Raw genomic sequence first — 8,762 nt, 5'->3', positions numbered from 1 at the left:
GCCCCTATATTTTGTAATATCTTTTCATATGGCCAGTGGATTGGTATTGTGGGTCACAAATCACACCGTGGTTTTTCCTCTCTGAGGTTTTCCACGTATAATTCTTTGTGTTATGGTATTCATTTATGTGATTGGTTTATTGGTTTCTTTACTTATTTCAATGTTATATGTATTGGTATATTGGTTGGTGAATGCATGTTTTAATAAGGTTAAAATTGATCATTCCGGTAGAACACTGATTCACCCCCCCTCTTAGTGTTCTTGGATTCCAACGATTGGTATTAGAGCCTTGTGCCTTGGAGGAAGTTTAATGGCTTGAGAAAGATCCCAAATCTAGAATCCATGGACATGAGTTTGGAGATGCAACTTGAGATAGCACTTGAAGATTATGATGTTGCAAGGATGAATAACTTGAAGTTACAAGATGAATTGAATTTTTCTCAGGAATTCATTCTTATCCTACAAGAAAGGTTGTCATTTGTTCAAGCTAGGAGGAAGGAGCTTTTGCAGAATAAGGATAATGAAGAGAAGGATGCCCTTAATGAGAAATGTCAGAAGTTGAGTCAGGAGAACATGGTCACGAGGAATGAAATGCAAGGCTTAACTATGAGGATGTCAAAGGAGATTGAGGACTGGAAGAAGAAGGAAGAAAATCTTTATATATCTCTAAAATACAAATTTGAGGAATGTGGTAGGTTGGTTCATGAGAATGAGATGTTGAGAACCAATTTAATACAATCCTTGATTAATGAGCAAGAACTTGAGAGACACATTATAATTTTGAGAGATGATCTGACTATTGCAAGTGAGTATAAAGAAAAATTCAAGGTTAGTTCAACACAGCTTGATGAGTTATTGAAAAGTCAAAGACAGAATGGAGATTCCAGTAGACTTGGATTTGAACAAGGTCAGAGCTCTGGTACTGCAAATGAAGATCAAAACCAGAAAGCACAGATAAGGCAGCTTAATGCTTATAAGTTTAATGGTAGATGCTTTGTTTGTAATAAATTTGGTCACCTAGCTAGGCAATGTAGAAATAGAGAAAATCATAACTATAATTCTGCTCCCAGTCAATGTTTTAAATGCAATAAGTATGGTCATAAGACAAAAGATTGCAGAATGAATGTTAAATGTTATGAATGTGGAAAATTTTGACATATGGCTAATCAGTGTAGGTCAAGCAATTATACTGGTTTTAGCAAAGCAATTCAAAAGAACAATGTTACATGTTATGCATGCAATGAGGTTGGACACATAGCTAAGTTCTATAGAAGTATAAATCCATCGGATAACAATGAGAAAGGAAAAGAGAAGGTTAATGAAATCTGACAAGATCATATGAAGAAATGGGTCCGGAAGTTAGATGATCAATCAGCAGATGGAAATGCACCGGTTACTCAACCGACAAAGGAGGTTGCTCCTACACTGACAAGAATCTTATCCGGTAACTGAGTCAGGTGCCTTAGGGGTAGAAAAAATTCATGACAATACTTCTTATGCCCCAGGAAGAGGTTCTGGAAGATGTTCTAGACATTGGAGATGCTTATCCAGCATGGAAATGTTAGATCAAGATCCGGTATCTTTCACCAAAAGTCATTCATATCAATGATAGATTAGGGTTTTTCTTGGAGGTTAAAAGGTTGAATTCACTTCATTTCTGGTCACTTTGCATTCAGAGCAATTCAGAGTGAGTCTAAGGCAATTTAGTGTGATTGATATCTTCTTGAGCAATTTCACCAGCGATCAGAAGAGGTCTTTAGGGTTTTTACTGACAACTATTCATAGGTATTTATCTTTCATCATGGAAGCATGATCATAATCTGCACCAACTTTTATTGCAAATCCTACTGCTGTTGAGGTCAAGGACCGTCCTAGGCCAATTTTCAAGCGATATCCACATATAGCCACCTTGGATGATTCAGTTGGCACTTTTCCCCATGTCCTGAAGGAGTCGTATTTGTTGAAGATGTCAGAGCTTACAATCATTGTCATATTGAAGATTTGGGAACTAGTGGTATTAAGAGCATGTATATGAGTGAATTAATGGGAGATTCTAGAAATATTAAGCCTGAGTATCAACATATTGAGGATCTAGGGTTTATCGACATTTTGGATATTCCCGAATTTGAAGATGAGATTGTTAGATATGTTTTAAGCAGAGTACATGGATAATTCATCTGGTTGGACATACCATATAAGATCTCGAAGGAGGCCATCAAGGAAATCACCGATTTGCCGCAGAATGGGCAACATCTAGAGAAGAAGGTTTCTAATGATCAAGTCAACAAAATCACTGGTGCAACATCGGATACGCGATCAATGAGGGTTAGCACTATCACCGAAAAAGATCAGATTTGTAAGCATGATTATTGGTTACAAAGTAACTCAATAAAACTGACTGAATTTTGTTTCCAGTTCCTGCATTTATGCAACACATAAAATGATGAGGGAAAATGAGAAGTTAGATCTCTTTGGATGGATGTTAGATGAATTGCTAATTAACCTAGGGAAGATCAAAGGAGATAAGAAGGGAAAATTTTGGTATGGAAATCTTATTGTCTGTTTGATGCTATTTTTCATTAATGAAACTCCCAGTTTTGGGAAGAGACAATGGGCATTGACATCCTGATAGGAAGGAAACTAAAACAAGCTATTGCGAGTTTGGTTAGTCAGTGGGATGACAAAGTATGGGGTTACTTTAAAGCATTCCAGAAGGCTATAAATTCTAGGGAAAGGGTTCCAAAGAAAATTGTTGAGAAATACTCAACTGAGATATGCTTCATGGTTAAGACAGATGAAACTTTGATGGAAGTTGTCAAGCCCCAAAAGATATCGATTGAAGAGATGGGTTATGAAGTTGATGCATAGATTCTAGATGCTTATACATAGTTGCTAATTGATGCACCTATTGATGAAGTTGAGAAAACCTTTGGTACTGTTAAGAAGAAGAAGCAAGAGGTTGAAATTGAGTTTAACTAGAAGAAGAGGGATAAGCAGCAAGGCAAGTTTGTGGAATAGGTATCTCAGGATATCAAGGAATTAATTGATGTTGTTTTAGAAAAAGGAAGGAAGAGGAAAGAACCAAAGATTTTTATTGAAACTATTCCATCAGAATGTGGATCTGATGATGACACACCCTTAGCATTCAAGAGGGTATTGAGGAAGAAAACTGAAGAGACTAAGTTGGAAGCAAAGAAGTAACTGGTTAGGAAAGTTACAATCAGGGTACCACCATAGAAATGAGCTCCAAAGGAAAAACCTTCTGCCCTATCCGATAGTGGAAGAAGAAAGAAGATGGATGACAATGATCTTGCACTTGTATCTAGTAATGTAACTATTATTCCACCCAAGACTTGTGTTGAATTGGTAGATGAAATAACTAAGAATGGTATGTTGAAGAATCTACAATTCTATTATGAACATTTAGATAATGATGAACAGAGAGAAGTTGAAGAAGCGGTTTTATTGTATTTGGATATATATAAGAAAGCATTTCTAGAAATTGAAAATCAAATACCAACACTGCTATATGAAAAATTAGATGCTAGAATATTATCAGTAATGGAGGAGGACAAGCATATAAAGATTCAAGAGTTGTTATCTACTTGTGCAACTATTACTCTAGAGGAGTTGGATAGGACACTTGAGGTTGCAGACAAGAAAATCTTTCACAGAAAGAATAGGATAGTCAGTCTTATGTTAGGTAGGGTTAATGAGATAGTCAAAGATGATGGTATGATGATTAATAAGGATCTGGTCAACTACTGAGAGGGGGGGGGGGGGTGAATCCATAGATAGAAAACTGATATAAACTTTCACCAATCTCAAAATCAACCTCTCAAAGTAAACTTTAAACTGACAAGTTAAACCACTAAACTATAAATGCAATATCATTGTCAAGTTTAACCGGTTGACTATTACAATAGATTAATAGTAAAAAACTTGAAACTCACAAACATCCAAATACTTTATTGACATAAGTAAAACCTCATTTCATATTGCTACCGGTTATCATAGCATATCAAAGTGGATTAAGAAATTAATAAATTCAACCATAGTAAACATATGTTGGCATTTCATTAAGTTTCTTGGTATGATGATATTGATAAGGTTGTTGGAGATTGATGATATAATTGATAAAGGATGATTATTGTCTTAATAATATTATTTTGTCATTGATGTCAAGCAATTGATTTTCTGATTCAGTATGATGTTTCCATATCTTAAAGAGTATGTTTTGATGAGTATAAAGATGTCGGTAAGTGACACAGAAAGAATGTGAAAATGAAGGGGAGTAATAAGTTATTCAAAGGGCAACTATTACCGAGTTAGACAATGATGAGATTATGTTATTTTGATTGTTTTGATATCCTATATATATGTATTTGAAGATTGAATAAGAAGGAGAAAATATTTCATGCAATAGAATGAGTAAAGGTTTGATACTATTCTATTTTACCGAGCAAGGAGCCAGTCAGTAAATTCCAAGGTTATCGGTGTCGATTAAAGAAGGAAGTAGTCACCGAGTGTTGTTAGCAAGCAAAGCTACCAAGACAGTAACCGAGACGAATAGAGAATGTCTACCGAGTAAATTTTAGAATTAACCAAGCACCAACCGAGCAGTAATAGAATGCATTGGATGAATAAATACATTATTAAATGAAGGATGCTAATGAGTTGGCGAGTTATAGAAGATTGGAATGTCATGCAAGAAGTTTGTTAAGGATCAACGACAATGACAATTCAAGAGTTAGCTCTACAACATAGATTGAACAGTTATGACCGAGCACAAGTACTAAGGAAAAAATACAAGTTTCAAGGCAAGATAAAACATTTTTTAGTTCAAAGGATTCAATGAACCTAGTCAGGTTTGAAGATCTGATGGCTAAGATTAATCATGGGAAATGTGATTAAGGAGATTAAGCGGTTAGGAATTGCTTATAAATAAGGAAAAGTTGATGAACAAAGGATGCAGGCAAATAGAAGAATAGTGATGCTGCAGAAGTGATTAGAGAATACAAAAGATTGAAGATCTGATTGAAGAAAAGAGTGAGAAGCCCAGTAAGGAGGAAGATAAGTCTTATGACAAGATGATTTTGAGCACATAGAGTCTGCTATAACATTTCAGATGTGAAGTTACAGATATAAATTATTACTGTTATTTATTTTTGTAAGTGACAGGAAATCTCTTAACTGAGTGGACCTAACAGTCTTATTTGTAAATCCTCTAGCAAGGTAACATTCTAATTGAGTGTTTGAAATCCTTTGACAAGGTCACTTCTAACAAAGTGCAAGATTCTGATAGATCTGAGGGAAATCCCTTGACCACATTACATCTAGCAATGTGTTTATGTAATCTTTAACAGGATTGGCTTTTAACTGAGCATACTCTAGAAGAGTATATTTTCTTCATGGGTCTGAAATCCCACAATGGTTTTTCCCTATTTGGGTTTCCACGTTAAATCTAGTGTTAAATGTGTTTTGATGTTTCAAGTTTATCAATTTATGAGTTTGAATGATTTATAGTCATAGTTGCATATCAAGTAAGTTCTACCAAGGTTGAATCTGATTAAGAGTTTGTATTGTGATTTTATCTGATTCACCCCCCTCTCATTAAACTAACAACTGGTATCAGAGCTAGAACTCCGAAAGAAAAGTTTAAAGGAACTTGAGGCAAGATCTAAAGATGTATAAAAGGGATGCACCAAATTTGAACAAGTCAAGTTTCTCCACATGGCAGAAAAGAATGAAGCTACACTTATCAAGAATTGGAGAATATGCAACATATTATCTAGAGAATGATTACACTACACCTAGCACCTACCCCATGACAATGGAATAAATAAAGGCAAAGCAAGAACATATTCAAGCAATGATTGAAATAACATCAACATTGACCAACTCAGAGTTTAATGATCTAGAAGGTTGTAATGATGCCAAAGCTATGTGGAATAGGCTTACATCTATGTATGGTGGTGATGAACATGTTCAAAGAGAAAAAGTAAACAGTCTAAGAGGACAACTTGAATCCATGAGAATGAATGAAGGTGAGAACATAATCCAATATAGTACAAGGTTAAAGGAAACTATCAATCAAATCAAAGGAGCAGGAGGAACTATTGAAGAAAAGGATGTAACAAGTAAGTTGTTGAGAACACTTCTACCTGCTTATGCCATTTGAGTCTCTGCAATTAATGAATTAAGGTCTGTACCAAACATGCTAGTCTCTTTGGATGCTACTATTGGTAAGCTACATGCTTTTGAGTTAAGTAATTTTGATGACAGTGGGTCTTCAATAAACAAAGTTGAATCTGCATTCAGTTCTTTTCATCTTGGTGAATCTAATGATTACAATGATAGAATGTATAAGTATGTTGAAGGAAATCACAGTGGAGCAAGTGAGAGATTTTGCAAAAACATGGAAGAAGTACACAAACTATATGAGGAAATCAGAAAGCAAGAAGAGTTTGAAGCATTATTGGCCAGAAGGTTACTGAGAGGCAAAGGTAAGTATAAAGGAAAGTTACCTTTAAAATGTTTTAACTGTGATAAAATTGGACATATGGCTTCTAATTGTCCTGACAAAGAATCTAGTGAAAAGAGAGAATACCGAGATGACAGACAGAAAGACAACCAATACAGAGGGCACCGAGACTTCAGAAGGAGAGATAGAAAAACATGCCTAGTAGCTGATGAGGAATCCAATGATGATAAATCTGATGGGACTGAGACAGAGGAAGTTGTATATGTGGCTATCAAAGATGGATCAGATGAAGAAAGGTATGAAGAAAAAGCCTTAATATCACACATAAATAATAATGATTCTTGTGTCATAGATAGTGGATGCTCACATCACATGATAGGTGATAAACACAAGTTTGTTAAATTAGAAGATTATGATGGAGGTTATGTAAGATTTGGTAATGATGCACCATGTTCTGTGAAAGGTAAAGGTTCTATCACACTTCTTAGCAATGTTAAATGTGATGATGTATATTGGGTTGAAGGTCTAAAATACAATTTGTTGAGAGTAGCACAACTAAACAATACAGGATACCGAATAGAATTTCAAAAAGAAATTGTCAAAGTTCATGACAAACATGGAAAGTTGGCTGCTATCGGGACTCAAACAAGAGGTAATACATTTCATCTTGACTCAACTCGGAACAATTGTCTGTATGCAAAAATAGAAGATACCTGGTTATGGCACAAAAGGTTTTGTCATGTAAATTTTGATAACCTGATCAAAATAAGTAAGAAGCACCAAGTAAGAGATCTACCAAGCTTGGAAAAACCTGAGAATGCAATATGTCGAGGATGCCAGATGGGTAAGATGACAAAATCAAGCTTTACAAGTAAGTCTTACACTTCTAAAGGAATTTTAGATCTTGTGCACACTGATCTTTGTGGTCCTATGAAAGTTCAAAGTTATTATGGTGATAAATACTTCATATTATTTGTGGATGATTACTCAAGGATGATGTCAGTTATGTTTTTAAAAGAGAAATAAGAAGCCTTTCAAATGTTCAAATGGTATAAGGCAGGAGTTGAAAAAGAAATAGGAAGACAGTTGAAATGTCTAAGATCTGATAGAGGAGGAGAGTTCATTTCAGATGAATTTGACTTATTTTGCAATGATCATGGTATAAAGAGACAAGTGTCTGCACCGAGAACACCACAGCAAAATGGGATAGCTGAAAGAAGAAATAGATCAATTGTAGATTGTGCCAAAACTTTGATGATAGAAAAGAGAGTACCTCAAATATTTTGGAGAGAAGAAATAAGCATTGCAGTTTACACCTTGAACTGAGTACAACTGAAAAAAGGAACTATGAAGACACCGTATGAAATCTGGTATGACAAGAAACCAAACGTAAGTTATTTAAAAATATTTGGAAGTAGATGTTATGTTCACAAAGATGACAAAAATGGAAAATTTGATCAGAAAAGAGAGGAAGGAACATTTCTTGGTTATTCCTCTAGGAGTAAAGCATTTAAATGTCTGATCAAATCATCTAACAAAATAGTGGAAAGTGCAAATGTGAAAATTGATGAATTTGTAGAAAGGAATGATGAAGGAAATTCCAAAGAACCAAAAGATTATGAAGAGTTTGTAAATGTACAACCGAGAAGTCTTACCGAGAAAGCCGATGAAGAAAATACTCAGTTACCGAGTGATGAAGAATATCATACAGAGCCTACCGAGCCTATATTAGAAGAAATCATGCATGTTAGAAGAAATCATGCATCAAGTCAGATTATAGGAGATAAGGATGCTCCAGTGATGACAAGGAACAAACTGAGACCAAACACATGTCTGATATTTCAGTTTGAACCAAGGATAGTAAAAGAGGCATTAAGCAATGAAGATTGGGTGAATGCTATAAAAGAAGAGATTGAACAAATCAAGAAAAATGAAACATGGACACTGGTCCCAAAACCAAAAGAGAAAAATGTAATCGGTACAAAGTGGATTTTCAGAAATAAGCTAAATGAAAAAGGTGAGGTCATTTGGAATAAAGTAAGGCTAGTTTGCAAAGGTTATGCTCAAGAAGAAGGAATAGACTATGGTGAGACTTTTGCACCTGTGGCAAGACTTGAGGGAGTGAGAACATTGTTGGCATATGCTTCTTACAAAAATTTCAAGGTATATCAAATGGATGTTAAATCAGCATTTTTGAATGGTATACTAGAAGAAGAAGTCTATATTGAACAACCTGAAGGATTTATTGAAGAGAAGAATAAAGATCAAGTATGTAAGT

The sequence above is a fragment of the Cryptomeria japonica genome, chromosome 7 (genome assembly GCF_030272615.1).
Source record: "Cryptomeria japonica chromosome 7, Sugi_1.0, whole genome shotgun sequence".
NCBI lineage: Eukaryota > Viridiplantae > Streptophyta > Pinopsida > Cupressales > Cupressaceae > Cryptomeria > Cryptomeria japonica.
The sequence above is the reverse complement of the archived record's forward strand: the minus strand, read 5'-3'. Positions refer to the sequence as shown.